The following is a 16,039-nucleotide window of genomic DNA, read 5'->3' as shown; positions in this document are numbered from 1 at the left end:
TTTCTGCAAAATAGTTCAATAGAGGTGGCTTCCATTCATCCACCTCTACCCATTCATCCACCCATCCATCCACCAACCCATCCATCCACCAACCCATCCATCCATCCATCTATCCATCCATCCACCCATCCACCCATCCATCCATCCACCCACCCACCCATCCATCCACCCATCCATCTACCCATCCATCCACCCATCCATCCACCCATCCACCCATCCTTCCACCCATCCATCCACCCATCCACCCATCCATCCATCCACCCACCCACCCATCCATCCACCCATCCATCTACCCATCCATCCACCCATCCATCCACCCATCCACCCATCCATCCACCCATCCATCCATTCATCCACCCATTCACCCATCCATCCACCCATCCATCCATGCATCCACCCATCCATCCACCCATTCAGTAATTATGTAATTGGCCCAGCTTCGGGGAACCAGGCATACATCTATGCATTCTCAAGATAGCAGCTGCAGGGCTGGGGTTGTGGCTCAGTGGTTGAGCACCTGTGTAGCATGTGTGAGGCACTGGGTTCGATTCTCAGCACCACATATAAATAAATGAATAAAGACTCATCAACAACTAAAAATAAGTTAATTTAAAAAAATAAAAAAGATAGCAACTGCCAAGGCAATAGGTCCCTGCTTTCAGACGCGGTGTGCATTCTAGTCCCAGGCTGTCCAGCACTGGAGCCACTGCCATCTGGGGCTACTGGACACTTGAAATGTGACAAGTAGAACTGAAGAATGGGAATTTTTATTTTCTTCTATTTTAATTCAACTTAAATATAGATAGCACCGTGTAACTATCTGGCACTTGAAATGAAGTATCCAAACCCAGTGGGGCTCCTAGTGTAAGATATACACCAGATTTCAGAGATTTAGTGTGACAGAAAGCTAGTCCATTAGTATTTTTTATATTTGGTGACATGTGAAATGATACTATTTTGGATGTCTTAGGTTAAGTAAAATGCATTATTCACTCATGTCACCTGTTCTGTTTTACTTTTCTTTAGTGTGGCTACCAGAAATTTTAAATTCCAATTCGGACTTGCAGTCTATTTTTATTGGCAGTGCTGTTCTAATCCCAGGAGACAGATAAAAAGATAAATAAGTAAATTATATAGTATGTGAAATAGTAATGAATGCCAATGAGAGAGCTGGGGACAGGGTGTTAAGGCTGGGGGTATTGAAGTTTTAATTGGAGTGGCTAGGAAAGGCCTCTCTGATGTGGCACTTTAAAATAAAGATCTGAGTGAGATGAAGGGAGCAGGTCACAGGGATGTTGGGAGGAAAAGCTTTCCAGACAGCCAGTGCAAAGGCCCTGAGGCAAAAATATGCCCATATGTCTCTGGTAATGTGAAGTGAGCAGGGTGACTGGAGCCAGGAGATGGAGAGAAAGAGGATAGGAAGTGCAGTAAGGGAGGGGACAAAGGATACAACCTGTTTTTTTACTCTGACATGTGAGCCCTAGAGGGTCTGGATCTGACTTTTGTCATCTAGTTCCCCGATCACCTGTGTTCATACCACCCTGTGGACTAAACTCTCACACCCTCAACAACACTTCCTTCTCTGTAAAACAGAGACGGGCCCCATTCCTTCACTCTGTCAAGTACCAGGCCCATATGGGTCTGGGGGTGGGGAGGAGGGGAGAAGCATCAGATGGGGGCCCCTGTCTCTTGGAGCTCCCAGCTCCAGCCTCAGACATCCTATGGAGGCCTGTGAGTGATTCCGGAGCACCCCGGGCACTGCACAGACAGCGTGCTAGGCCCCTCCTGCCCTCAGGGAGCCTGCGAGGTAGACAGCAATTCCAAGGCAGTCCAAGATGGCCAGGAAGTGCCCTGCGTCAGGTCTTCCTGTAGAAGGCTGCCTGTCTTTCCCCTGCCCCAGACACTCCATCACGGCATCCCCACCCCCACAGGACTTCTGGTCATTTCTGCCTCCTCCACTCAGAGCTTCCATCTCTACCCAGCAGGCCGAGGCCCCTGCCATCCCTCACCTCCCAGCACCAAAGTCCTGGCCCCAGTGACTCTTGGGCTTCAATCCCTGGACCCCTGCACTCTGAAAACAGAGAGGTGTTTCTCCACCCTGGAGCCCCAAATAGCCAAGGCTCACTCCAGCCTCTTGTGTGGCCTTGATACACCCAGAGCCAAGCTCCATCCCTGGGACTTTACCCACCACCCCACCCCACCCCACCCACTTCCTCTCCAGCCCTATGGCCTTTGACCAGGAAGGGTTTGGGAGTTTTTGCAATCACTCAGCCCTAAGCCTCCCTCCCTGGAGCCAGGGGTCCAGGGCCCAGCCCCCTGAACCCCTCAGGACTCAGGAGTCTGAATCATCAGCCCTCTCTCACCTCACTGTGACCCCTTGGAGGGGAGGATGCTGGGTTCTAAGGACTGACAATGGCCCCAGAGGATCCAGCCAGAAGACCTGGCCCAAACAGCTGCGCCCCTCCTGCTCCCCCGCCCTCCCTCAGCCAGGAGGAATGCTTTGCCAGGGCTCATTAGTGTCACCTAGGCAGGTGAGAGCACCTGCCCTGGGAGGGGCAGACATTGCTGGGCTTGAATGAAAGGAGCCAGGGAGCCGCCCTGGGGCAGGGGTTGGGGCACTGCATCCAACCTCCAACCTGAGCGTCTTGTTAGGACCCAAGAGTCCAGACGCAAGTCTCTCCTCACTCAGGCCCAGAACACCAGACCACCTCTCCTCCCTCAGACCCAGGGGTCCAGACCCCCCTCCCTCCTCCCTCAGACCCAGGAATCCAGGCCCAGCCCTCCTCCCTCAGGGCCAGGGGTCCAGGCCCAGCCTCTCCCTCAGTCCGGGGATTCAGACCCCAGCCTCTCCCTCAGACCTGGGGATCCAGTCCCCAGCCCTCCTCCCTCAGACCCAGGAGCTGGGGCCCTAACTTCCTTCCTCAGATCAGAAATCCAGGCCCTCAGACCCTGAATCCTGGCCCCAATCCTTTCCTCCCTCAAGACCCAGAAACCCCGGCTTGCAGCGTTGCTGACTTTACTCAGACCTGGGGTATCGGCCCCAGAGTCCTTTCTCCAACTCCAAAGCACCGTCTCTGGATCCAGGAGTCGGGGCACCAAAACCTCATCTCCTCCACCCCGCCCCGTCCCAAGTGCCTGTGTCGCCCCCCGCCTCCAACCCGCGGATCCTTGGACTACCTGGGGGCGCCAGCTGGAGCGGGGAGACGGGGAGGGGGCACAGGAATCCCCGGACCTCTTCAAAGCACTCAGGTGCGTCTACCTCCGCGGTCCAGCGCGGGGCGGGGCCACGTCGCGTCACGGGGTGGGAGCCCGGGTCTGATGTCACCCAGCACCTGCCCGCCTGGGGAAGGGGGCGGGTCCTGGAGCTGCAGGCCTTTGACAGGGAGACGGGCGGGGAGGGCAGAGTGATCCTATTGCCAGGTGGGCGGCGGCGCCAGGGGCTCCTCCTCCTCTGTGGGCAAAGGTCAAGGTCCGCGGCGGAGAGGGCTTAGGACTCCGGGTATTCGAATCCCGCTCCCAGCATTCCTGACTGGGGATTGCGGTCCATGAAATTAATAAAACCACGTGGAGAAAGGGCCCAGGCCAGCGTTTCACCATTTATTCTCTCTGAATCCCAGTTTCCCCCGCCCTGGAAGTGGAGAACACAGTCCACAGAGTGAATGAAGCTAAAAAGAGGACTAAAGGCAGTCCTGGCCTGCGGAGCTTCGGGCCCCTCACCAGCGAATGGAGGGGGAAAGGCCGGTAAGAGTGCCGGGAGTCTTTCTGCTCACCTAGAACAGCCCTTGGAGTTTTGATTCCTAGAATGATCTTAACCAATGAGATACGAACGATCAGCATCTCCGTTTCTCTGATGGTGAAACTGAGGCACGGAGGGAGGAAGAAACGTGCTTAGGTCACACAGTAAGAGGGACATCTGGGATTCAAGTCCGGACTGTCAGCTGCCATTCTAAAGGAGGGGGGTTGGGGCAAACATGCGGTAGGTCCTCAAAGGGGCCACCGCCGTCCCTAGGGGGCTACCGTGGGATTAAAAAGGTTAAAAGGCTCAGCACATACTTTATCTTCAGAGTGTTATTCTCCACCTGGTTTCTCTGCAGTCCCTGCTTCCATCTGATTTTTCCTTTCTGTGAAATGGGTACAATATGACCACTACAAGTTAATAGAATAACGAAAGGAAATAGTTTTAGTTATAAAAATAAAAGTGGTGAAGTACATCGTAGGGGTTCAAAAGGTTTTTCCCCACTCCTCTCTGGCCCGCAGTTTTTACACGTGAAAAGAAAGACACTGTCATCTGGGGGCGGGGGATTGAAGGCAATGACTCAGGTATTAAACCGTCCATCGTCCCAAAGAAAGCCACAGTTTTCCCTTTTGTGGAACAGGCCGGGTGACGCCGGCGAGGACTCCCGACCCGACCTCGAACACAGTAGGAACTCGGGTCCGGGGAGTGTAGCTCTGCTGTCCCCCCTCCCCCGCCGCCGTCCCGCTGCGCGCCCAAGGTGAGTGTCCGCGTCACCGCCCCTCTCCGGTTGCCCGCACCGGCCTCCGGGGCCCGAGCGCAGCCCCCAGCCTACAGCCTCCCCGGGCCCAGCCCCGCTCTGCGGCCCCCAGCGCGTTGCCGGCCCAGGACACTCACCGGCTTGCAGGGCCGTCCAGAGGCTTCGGCCTGGGGAGAAAGAGAGGAGGGTCTGCCAGGACAGCCCCGCCCCCACGAGCACAGCAGGGACCAATCGGCGCCTGCTGCGGCAAGCTACGGCCCCGCCCATGGGGGGCAGCGACCGCCAATCAAGAAGAGCGGCTGGCGGCTAGGGCCAATCAGAAGTTGCCGAAGGGTGCCAGCCGTGGGAAAAGATCTTGGCCGGAGAGCGGAGGCAGGCAGCGCGGTCGTGGGTGGGACCCCAGGCCTGACGGGCAGCGGGCGTGACCAATGGAGAGGAGCGGGGGGCGGCCAGGGGCAGGAGGCACAAGCCGACAGAGTGAATGGGCCGCTTTGTGCGCACGGTTTGAATGGGGGCCTTTGTGAGAGACGGCGTGGGGGGTGCGACTGGAGGCCGGAATGCCTGGGTCCCCAGGGAACCGGCGGGCAGGACAGACAGGAGAAAGAATTCGCTTTTGTCGAACGCCGGCCGCGTATCCGGCACTATCCCAGGCCCTCACCCACAGGGGAGGTGTGGGCGGTGATACCCTGAGAAAGAATAATCATTTATTGAGCGCCCGATGTATGCCAGGAGCTCTGCAAAGCGTGTTACCTGCCTGATTTCATTTAATCTTACAACGAACCCGTGAAATTGGTGCTATTAAGATCACCATCTTCCAGATGAGGTAAACCCAAGCTGAGAAAGAGTGTTAATTGCTGAAAGTCAGAGCTGATAAATGGCCGAGCAGAGAACTCCGAATCTGACTCCAGAACCTGTGCTTTCAGTCACCGCGCTCCGTACAAACGTGGGGCAATGATTCCCAATTCACAGACAGGTAATTCGAAGCTCTTCCAGAAGAGGCAAGAGACATCCCAAGGTCACAAAGCAAGGGCTGCTCGGAACCGCAGGTGGCTTAGTGCCGCTCAGAAGCTCTGTTCAGCATCTGTAAAACTGGGCTGATAATCTCTCTACCCCATCCTCTCCCCCACCCCCACAACAGTCTAAGGTCAAGGGTGCCCAGTGGAATCTCTGTTCAGAACTCGCCCCTCTTCTGTTCAGAACGTTGGTGGCTCCCATTTCACTTAAAGTCAAAACCCGCGCCATGGCCCACAATGCCCTGCACCACGCAGGCACCTGTCCCTCTGATCTCACCCCTCCCTCCACTTCTACTTCTTTCATTTTGCTCCAGCCACACGGACTCCTGGTTGTTCTTCAATTCCTTAAACACTCCTCAGACTGGTCCTGCCTCAGTGCCTTTGCATGCCCTGTTCTTTCCATCAGGAATGCTCTTCTTCCAGGTTTTGCATAGCTGCCAATATTCTTCTCCAAGGTCTCTCTTCTGAGAGTCTGTTTACGACTGTCCCTCTTCACTCTCTCTCCCCACTGGACCCTGCTTTGTTTTTCCTCACAACACTGGTAGTGTTTGTTTATGTGTGTATCATGTCTCTGAACTAGAATTTCAGTCCCAGGAGGGAAGGGTCTTTGTTTTATTCAATGCTGAATCCCCAGGACCTGGCACACAATAGGTGCTCAATAAATGTCTGTCAGCCAGGCACAGTGGTACACTGTAATCCCAGTAATTTAGGAGGCTGAGGCAGGAGAATTGCAAGCTCAAGGCCAGCCTCAGCAACTTAGTGAGACTCTCTCTCAAAATAAAAATAAAAGGGCTGGGGATGTAGCTCAGTGGTAGGGCGTCCCTCAGTTCAATCCCAATTACCTCAAAAAGTAGTTGACAATATTTATTGAGCACTTAAGTACTTCTAAGCCCTTTGTAAGTATTAAATCCCGTAATCCTTCCACTACTCTCAGCGGTGAGCACTGACAGCATGCCCATTTTACAGGTGAGAACACCCAGACACAGTTGCCCACATTTGCACATTTCTAAAGTGACAAAGGCTGAGTTGGAACTCATGTAACCTGTCTCCGGAGCACTACACAAAATCAACAGAGGGGGAACGCCTGAGAACTGGGTCCAAAGGGGGCATTACCTTCTGTCCCCCATCTATGTTTGCAAGACAACATCCTCAAGATAAAGTCCCAAACTCATCCCCTTTGGCCTCGAGACCTCCCCACCAACCAGCTGGGACAATCCTTATTAAGTCATGAGCCCCTGGCTCTCAGGGATTGCGCTGATGCCTCTGTGGGTCCTGAGGGGACAGTATAAGCTGCAGCAGAGGGAACTCAGACACAAGGGTGTGTGGGCCGAGGACATGGAAAGTGGGAGCACCCAGAGTCTCCAGGGCAGATGGATTCCTGCCAGCTGGCACCGCCCACAGCAAGACCTTGGTGTGCAGAACCTGAGTGATGGGCCAACCCGTGTGGGGAGGTCCACAAGAGCCCAGGAAAATCAGAGCTGGAAGGGGAGAAGACGGGAGGGCCAGGGACAGGACTGTCTGGGGATGGAAGAGGGCTTGGGGGCTTTTTTGAGGAAGAAAAGAAAATCAGAGGAGCAGCTTCCTTGCCTGATGGGATGAAGGGGACCTGGTCTCAACAGAGAAAGCAGGGAGAGCGAGGCCATGTGCTTCGCCCTGAGTCCTCGCCACAGCTCTGCCTGGACACTCTCCGTGGCAGTCTTGAAGGGCTCCAGTATTTTATTTTTGGTTGCTGGGCTGTTGTTTTGGTGCATGTGACCCAGAGCTGGTACTGGCTCGGAGACAAGAGCAAGCTGGCAGCCACATGTGGGTCATGGATGAATGACAGGCTCAGTTCTACAACAACAAATATTTGTTGAGTGCCTACTGTGTGCCATGCATTGTTCTGGGCTAGGTGTCAGCAAACCTTGTCTGTGAAAGGGCAGACAGCGAAGGTCCTTAGCTTTGTAGGCCAGATGGCCCAGGCTGTGACCGCTCCACTCCAGCCCTGCAGCTCCAGAGCAGCCAGAGACAAGGTGTAGAGGGGTGAGTGGGGCCACATTCCAACAAAACTGTTCACACAAACAGGAAGGATTTGACGCTTGGGGTCTAGGCTGTTGTCCCCTGTTTTAGACAGTCACAGTCCTGCTCTCACAACACTCAGAGGTAATCCACCGGCACAGCAGGCAGTGCAAATGAGTCCACCCCTAAGTCAGATCCTGTGCCTCCCCCTGGCCCACCCCCCACTCAGAATGTTGCCCAATCACACGCAGAGTGAAAACAGAGTCCTCACCGGCCACAGAGTCGCTTGTGTCATCTGGTCCCTTTGCTCACTCTCTGTTCTCCTTCCCGTCTTCTCGCTCCCTTACTCCACTCCAGACACACTGGCCTCTTTGTTGCTCCTCAGATACACCAGGCACCATCCTGCCTCAGGGCCTTGGCACCTGCCTCTCTGCCCACCATTCCTTGCAGTTTCAGGGAGGCCTCCCTGAGCACCCACTTATTCCCCTAGGCCCCCAACACCCCGCACCCTGCTGTCTTCATTTTGCCACAGCGCTCCGCATCCTGAGCCTCCCGCCCGCCAGTCCTGTGCTTTTTACCTTTATTGTCTATTCTCTGACACCTCCACTAGAATGGCCACTCTGCGTGGGTGGGGATTTTGTCCAGGCTGTCCCCTGCTGTGTTCCCAGTACCCATACAGAGCCTGGCACACAGCTGATACTTGACAAGCCCTGGCCCATGGCATGATGGCATTCTAGGGGTGGACACATGCCAGCCAAGTGGCGGTTCAGGGCCAGTGCTGAGGAGAAAAGACACAGGTGGAGAGAGGAGCAGGGGACAGGGGCATTGTTTTTGAAGGGGAGCAGGGAAGGCCCTCTGAAGAGGTGACATTGGGTGGATCCATATGACAGGGGACCCTGGAGAAGGAGTACTGCCAGTTGATATGTGGATAAAAAATGACTGGACAGACGGGTGGCTGCTGGAATCAAGGACTGACTGGACGTGTGAATAAACATGGGAGGAAGCAGCACCGAGGCACCTGAAGGGGAAGGCAGTGAAGTGGGGAGGCCCACGGGGGGCCAGCAGGGGCCAGCGCAAGATGGAGGAGCAGGTGAGCACATGGATGGAGGGATGCACAGACAGACAAGCGGACAGGCAGAAGGAGGGACAGAGCGGTGGATGGGCAGGTAGAGGAGGGACAGACAGAGGGACAGATGGGTGGATGGTGGATGGAGGGGTGGCAGGTGCAGGGATGGCAGGTGGTCTTTCGCACCTCCCTACCTCTGTGTCTGCTGTGCTGTCTGACCTGTTGTGTCCTCTCCCACCTCTCTACCCATGGTCAGCTTCCCAAGGGCCCCTCTATGCTCAGCATGTGTGGAGGGCTCCCTGGGCTCAGCATGCTGTCCACTCCGACACTGCTCACGTGGGTCACAGTGACATCTGCCAGCACCTTCACACACCAGCAGCCCTTGCAGGGCTGGGCCTGAGTCCACAGTCCCGTGGGTACCCACAGCCTGACCCGGCCCAGGCATGGCGCACAGGACAGGAAGGGCTCTCAGAGCCACGTGCCGTGCTTGAGCAAGGGCTGGAGTGTGTCTCCTGGCCTGAGGGCTGGGAGACAGGAGTCTGTCAGCATCGCTGTCTGTGGGAATCTGCAGGGTTGAGCATGGGGCTTGGGGTGTGTTGCCGGCCCCCCAGGACCTCATGAATTTCTGGGTAGAGAGTTGTGTGAGAGGGCAGTCTGCATCTCTGGCAAGACCTAGTTCAAAGTTGACCTTCACGGAGTCCCTCGCCCTCTCTGTTCCTGCCTCCACCTGCCATGCTCACCTTGAATAGTATCCCTCTTTGCCTCCCCCACCAGCTTGGAGGCCCTAGAGGACAGGGCTGGGGTCTGACCCATCCCTGCATCTGGTAGTTCCAAAAAGGCCAGACGCTTATTAGGTGCCTAGAACCCCAGCACAGGATGTGGAGCACAGCATGCCTCAGGGAAGCTGTCGACTCGGGAAATGGAATTAGGACTCTCGTCACCAATGAGCTCCTACTCACACTTCAAAACCCAAATCAAAAGTTTCCTCTTCCAAGAATACATTTCTGACTCCCCCTGGCTGGCCAAATAACACAACAAGATTTTGGGGTGAGGTATTATTTCTCTTTTATGAATGGGAGAAATGTGTAATGAGTAGAAAAAGGCAAAAGCAATGGATGTCGGTTCCAGGATTTAGTTAGAAAACACTGTGACTCCACTGGTTACCGGGTGACTCTCTTGTCTGATAGTTTGATAAAGCGAGCTGCCCTATTGGAGGTACCCATGTGGCAGGAAACTGAGGGTGCCCACTGACCAACAGCCCAGGAAAAACTGAAGCCTGTCCAGAACCAGGTGAGTCAGCACAAAATCTGGTCCTTCTCCTCTTGAGCCCTGAGAGAAACCACAGCCCTGGCCCACTGATCTCAGCCTTGTGAGACCCTGAAGCAGAGGACCACCACAGTTATTTTATTCATTTCTTCTTAAATTAAAACAATTTTAATTAGGCAAGGTGGGAAAACAAGCACCAGGGCTACGTTTTGACCAACATCATTCATGGGGTGCACTTCAACCTGACATACCCTTGCTAGTATTTTGGTGAGGATTTATTATCAAGTATTTAACATCTTTGGAAGAAGGTGCTAATTATAGTCACCCTGTACTGGGAGAGGGTGTGTGCTGGCACCGTTTAAATATTTTATACCCATGAACTCATTCAGATCATTCAACGGCCCTGGGAGGCAGGCACAGTTCAGAGCTTCCTACTAAAGGTGAAGAAAATCATGGCTGGCAGAATTCAAGATGTCCCCCAGCTCAAGAAGGTAGAGTGGCAGGGCTGGGATTTGAACCCGGGGAGTCCTGCCCCTACTCTAACGTTCTACCCATTAGAAGGGAGGACCCGAGAGGAGCCGATGGTGGCGGGTCCCTGCCCACCACCAGAGTGAGTTGAGCAGATCTGGGCCAGGCCCAGGGGTCTGCATTTCCATGAATTCCCAGGTGCTAGCATTCGGATGACCCCTCCAAAACGCTGAAACTTAATAACCATTGTGACCATATGAGGAGACCAGACCTTAAAGAGATGACTACATCACCCTCGTGAATGGAGTTAATGCCCTTACCGTAGGATTAGCTTAGTTATCGCGAGAACTGGTTTGCTATAAAAGTGGGCTCAGGCCCTCTGACTCGCCACTTGGCATCTTCAGAGAAGTGGTGTGGGACAAGGAGGGACCCCACAATCCCGCATATTGGACTCTCCAGCCTCCAGAGCTGTGAAAAATAAACTTTTCTTTATGAATCACCCAGTCCATGATCTGCTATGGCAGCAGAAAATGGATTAAAGTGCAGGGTGATCTGATGGTGGCAGATGACTCCTGGCCTACTGGAACCACAGCGCTTTGTGCCCTCCTGCATTCCTTTTTCTCTCACCTCCTACATCCATCCAACAGCAAATATTATCAACTTGACCTGCAGCAGATAGCCAGAATCTGACCCCACCGTGCCATCCCCAGTGCTGCACTCTGACCCCACGTCTCCTGTCTGGACCATTGCAGCAGCACAACTCTGGTGCATCTGCTTCTCTTTGTGTGTCATTTCTCCCCCACACAACAGTCAGAGGGGAGTTAGAACCCAAGACAACTCACATCCCTCCTTGACTCTGAGCCTCCTCTGGTTACTGGCTCACCCAGATAAAAGATCTCACCATGGACCACAAGTTCCTGTGGAATATGGTCCCCTTTGTCTTTTCTTCACCTTTAACTTCCCTTCTGTCTCTCCACTACGTGCACTCTAGCTTCTTACTGCACTCCAAATACAACAAACACTCCCACCTCAGGGCCTTTGCATGGAGCTTCCCTCTGCCTGGAAAGCTTTTCCTTTTCCACATCCTCCCAGACATGACCTTCCCCTGAGTCATTCCAGTCTCTGCTTAAATGTCACCTTCACAGGGATGTTTTTTCCTTTGGCCACCCTGCTGAACATCTTAACCACACCCCAGGTCCCTCAATGCCCTTCATCTCTCCTGTCTCTGTTTCCCCACAGCATTTTAATGGTCTGTTGCCTGATTGATGTATTTACTGGTCTGTTATTGATTGTCTCTCTTAACTGAGGAATACCAGCTGGTGAAGGGCAGGGACTGTTTCACTCACTGTTCTGTCCCCAGCACCTAGGACAGTTCCTCCCACACAAGGTGAGTGCTGAGTAACTGTCAAATGAACAGAACACATTAACCCTTGAGAAATTCTGCTCTAGCCAGTAGAGTGCCAGGGAGCTTCAAATTCCTCTTACTTTTCTGTGCCATTGGCATTGTCTGACGGGACCGTCGTTACCTCAAGTTCAGGAGCAGGGAAAGGACCTCCAAAGACACTTCTTAAACCTCTTTTTTTTTAATTAAAACAACACACAAGGTGGAAAAATTCAAAGAAGAAGGTAACAGTTCCCCTGACCAGCTCCTTCCTTCCCACTTCACCTTTCAGATGTAGTCCCCTGATGATATTTTAGTGTGAAATCTTCCAGAAACTTCCATTATTTATTTACACCAGAAGTCAACAAATGACAGTCCACAAGTCACATCTGTCCTTCTGCCTCTTTGTCAATAAAGTTTTATTGGAACACGACCATGCTTTTTAGTTTCAGTGTTGTCTAAGGCCACTTCCAGGCTACCAGGGCAGAGTCGTGGACAAGTAGCTGAGAAATATCCTCATTGATTTCTCATGTTTAGAGAAATGGGAGGATACTTGGCTAGGGAATTCTGACTTGTTCTTCTTACTTGGCAATATGTCTTGGCAAATTTTTATTTCCTACCTTTGAATTCACCTTGATCTTTGTCACGTGTGCATAATATTCCCTGGCCACTGTGTACAGTCCCATTGGCACCTCTCCCTTTGGTGGAGCTGTAAGTGGCTTTCTGTTTTCTCACCTTTACTAATGGCACTACAGTGTACACCCTTCTTCCTGCTTCCTTCTGTGTGTGCAGGGAGGACGCTGGGTCAAAGTGTATGTGCAGTTAGGCTTTTAATAGGTGTTGCCAAGCTGCCACCCATAACAGTACTATTTTCCTTCTAAGGAAAAAACTAATGAAAAAGAAACCAGTCTGGTCAAAGTATTTATTACAGGCTATTCTGTGAGAGGTCCCACCCCTTGGGAGGTTTCCCTGACCCCAGGACACACCTCAGACTCAGCCTTGGTGCTGGCTGTTCCTTCCTCCGCCCTTCTCTGTCTGCTGAGATGTCACTAAGGCTGAAAAGTCGTCGTGAATGGCAGGGCAGGATTTGTGACCTTAACTGTGCATTTACCCCTGGACCCAGCCATCCCTGTCCCAAGTGGACGCCCACAGGGAGGCACATGCAGGGGGCACAAGCATGTGCCTGAGGATGCCCAAGGCAACCCTGTGGCGGGGATGGGGATGTGGAGACACCCTGGGTTCTGTTCCTTGAAGAACTGATAAGTAGAAGGGGGTCGATTCCCTTCCAGTGTTCTAGAAGCAATAAATCAAGAGTTCCACAGGACAACACAGAGAGAGCCTAAAACAAAACAGCGTCCATAGCACAATGTGAAAGCTACCCTCTCCAGTGTCCACTTAGAAGACATCAGTACCCAAAGCCACACTCTCTGGCTCAGGTGTCTGTGCATCTGAAGACTGAATGACTGCTAAGGTTTTGGGGTTTGCCCATGGAGTTGGGGCCGGGGACAAGAGGGAATGGATAATGAAAGATAAAAATAAACATGAGAGCAAATAGGGACACAGACCAAGGACAGACAGAGATGCGCACATGGCACAACTCTAGGCGCCTGACTCCACCCGGCTGCCAGAGGGGCAATCTTGGAGGGTCGACTCTTCGCAGGAGCCGTCCCCAAGCTGTGCCCCAGGCTCCAACCCTTCCTCAGCCAGAATCAGCCACCGTCTCCTCTCAGATGCTGCCAAAGCCTTCCGCCAACCACAGCGGCACAATCTCACTAAACGGAGGCTGTCCGCGGCTGCCTCTCCAACCAGAGGGGGCGCGTTGCAGGCAGGACGTCCGTCCCCACTCGGCTCCCTGTGGGTCGGGACGGAAGCCCCTCCCCCTCCGAGCGGTCGGGCAGCGAGCTAGTCAGTGCAGGTCCTGCGCTCTGCACAGCCACATGCCCGGCACCCTGTGGGTGTCAGTGGCTCTCATCATCATCATCATCGCTATTGATGTTATTACGGGGATTGGCCTCAGGGCCTTGAGAACGCCCCGCTCCAATGCCCCCTTCTTCCAGAAACTTCCTGATTGTTCCCCAGGGAGCCCTGCCAGCCCCTGGGGCCCCTCTGTCATCGCATCGCCCCCAGGCATGGACACTGCCTGGTCACCTGTTGGCCTCCCACACTGGACCAAGAGCTCCTGGAGGGCCGGGACCAGGAGGGGTTTACCTTGGACTCCTCAGAGCCGGGCATAGTGGCTGGTGTCCCTTGGCCTCCAGAATCATCTGTCCATCTGAACGGAATGCAGGCAAGGAGGGCAGATAAGGCCGGTGTATAATTAACGAATATATAGCGGGCTGTGTGTGATAACAGCCTGCGGACGAGGATAGAGACCAAGCGTGCTGAGTCCCCATCTGGTTTCAACCTATCTGCCTCCTCCCCTGCATTCCAGACTCCCAGTCAGCACACCCGGCCCAGGAGCCAGCTCTGAGCCTCCGTCTGAGCCTGGAGGGACGCCTTCCCTTCCCCTTCTACCAGTGTAACTGCGGCAGGTGTTGCGGATGTGCCTCGCTGGAAAACAAGGGACTCTTACTCTTGTGCATGTGTGCTGGGTCCCTTGGCCTCAGATAAAGCATACGGACCCTTCCCAAGCCTAGCTTTTTAAAGTCAGGCTTATTGAGATTTAATTTATGTAGGAATTAATAATTTTTGTGTATCTAAACAGTAGTCTCCCTTATCTGTGGTTTTGCTGTCTGAGATTTTGGTTACTTCAAAAAAGGGTGGCTGAGTTTATCATTGCACGTCCAGGCGCTCTGATGACAGATGGACAACGACAGGATGAGCAGGAGAATAGAGAAGTGCCAAGCGCACAAACGGAAAAGGCACACGATAAACAGCTGGGCACAAGGCGCTCCCAGGCTGCTCAGCCACCACTGCGCATGCCCACAGAACCACCGGTGGGAACACAGAGAGCAAAAACAATTAGACGGCTGGGCACAATGGCACCCGCCTGTAATCCCAGCGGCTTGGGAGGCTGAGGCAGGAGGATTGAGAGTTCAAAGCCAGCCTCAGCAAATTAGTGAGGCCCTAAGCAACTCAATGAGACTCTGCTTCTAAATAAAATACAAAAAATGGGCTGGGGATGTGGCTCAGTAATTGAGTGCCCCTGAGTTCAATTCCCTGTACCAAATTTAAAAATAATAATAATTAGATAATCATCCCTACCAGTCAACAATATGTTGCTGTGCAATAAAGACTGTTCTACCCATGTTACCTGCGAGGAAGAAATTTGACAAGTTGACAAGTGTGTTACCTTAACTTTCCTTTGACCTGAGGACCGCCATGTACAAAATTCTCTTCATCCCAAAGTGGTATCCATCTCGACACCAGCACAACCCCAAAACTGTCTTAGCATTTGGGTGCAGACTTTTTATTTCAAAGACATATTTCAAAAGCTATGCAGCTGTGTCACCCTGGGTCCTGAACAGTGACGGTCACCTGAGTGGATATTTGAGGATTTGGGTCACAATGTGTCAGCACTGAACACTGGATCCTGAGTGGAGAAGGGGCCATGTGTCCTGGAGTCAAGGGGCTGTGTGTGTTCATGCTGGGCGAGGGCTCCCTCCGCCCAGCTCCCAGCACAGGGGTTCCCTGGTCTCCAGGCAGCACTGGGATTCTGGGTTGGTATATGCTCGTCTTTTGCATTAAAAACAAAATCTACTGCACAGAAGTCCGTACCATGGATGCTCCATAGTTTGTTTTAAACAACCCACAGCTGATGGGTTGATGGATGTTTACATTGTTCCCAGTGTTTTGCTATTATAAACAAGGAAGTGGAAGAAGTGTTCCCCATGCCTCTTCATAAACCTGGGATAATTATTTCCCCTGGGATGGAAGTTAGTAAGTAGTACTGCTGGATCTCTATGCATTTTTCCCTACACATTTTACTGTGGTGCATATAGAAAATTTGAAGGAAAAAAGCATATGAAGATCTCCCAAGTAGGCCCTGGCTAGATTCCACACTCGTGAACCTCCTGATGCATTTACTTTATTACATATATATCCACCTGTCTCTCTAACCTTGATGATTCTGAACCAGAGATAAATTTACCTTCCTGGGGATATTTGGCAATGTCTGGAAACACTTATTATTGTCACAAGGGAGAGAGCTACTGGCATTTGGTTGGTAGAGTCCAAAATGCCACTGACTTCCTATAATTCACAGGACAACATTGTACAATGAAGAATTCTCTGGCCCCAAATGTCAATAGTGCCAACGCTGAGGGACTCTGCAGTCTACCTGCTTCTTAGAATGACCCGAAACAAAAGTGTGCTTCAGTTCTAAACACACCATTGGGCACATTATTAATTCAAG

At 52.8% G+C, this 16,039-nt stretch overlaps 1 protein-coding gene and 1 long non-coding RNA gene across 6 annotated transcripts in view; one reads left to right on the top strand and one right to left on the bottom strand.

Annotated features, from left to right (window-relative positions):
- MYH14 (myosin heavy chain 14) overlaps positions 1-4,667 on the bottom strand; it is a 70,607-nt gene extending 65,940 nt beyond the window's left edge. The window contains exon 1 of one of the 4 annotated variants that reach the window (XM_079117788.1): positions 4,631-4,667. The gene's annotated coding sequence lies outside the window, so the exon portion shown is untranslated. Of the gene's footprint in view, positions 1-3,177; positions 3,337-3,770; positions 3,789-4,630 lie in introns of those variants that run through there. The other 3 variants (XM_079117786.1, XM_079117785.1, XM_079117787.1) reach the window with 3 other exon arrangements.
- LOC306648079 lies at positions 3,460-12,119 on the top strand. 2 transcript variants are annotated; one of them, XR_013760283.1, is made up of 4 exons: positions 3,460-3,741; positions 4,377-4,493; positions 8,395-8,594; positions 9,758-12,119. It is a non-coding gene; the product is annotated as an uncharacterized lncRNA (long non-coding RNA). The 2 variants fall into 2 exon arrangements; XR_013760284.1 differs by having other exon boundaries at positions 8,395-12,119.
- Positions 12,120-16,039: the final 3,920 nt, after the last annotated feature.

The sequence above is a fragment of the Sciurus vulgaris genome (assembly GCF_902686455.1).
Source record: "Sciurus vulgaris genome assembly, chromosome: 17".
NCBI classification, from domain to species: domain Eukaryota; kingdom Metazoa; phylum Chordata; class Mammalia; order Rodentia; family Sciuridae; genus Sciurus; species Sciurus vulgaris.
The sequence above is the reverse complement of the archived record's forward strand: the minus strand, read 5'-3'. Positions and strand labels throughout refer to the sequence as shown.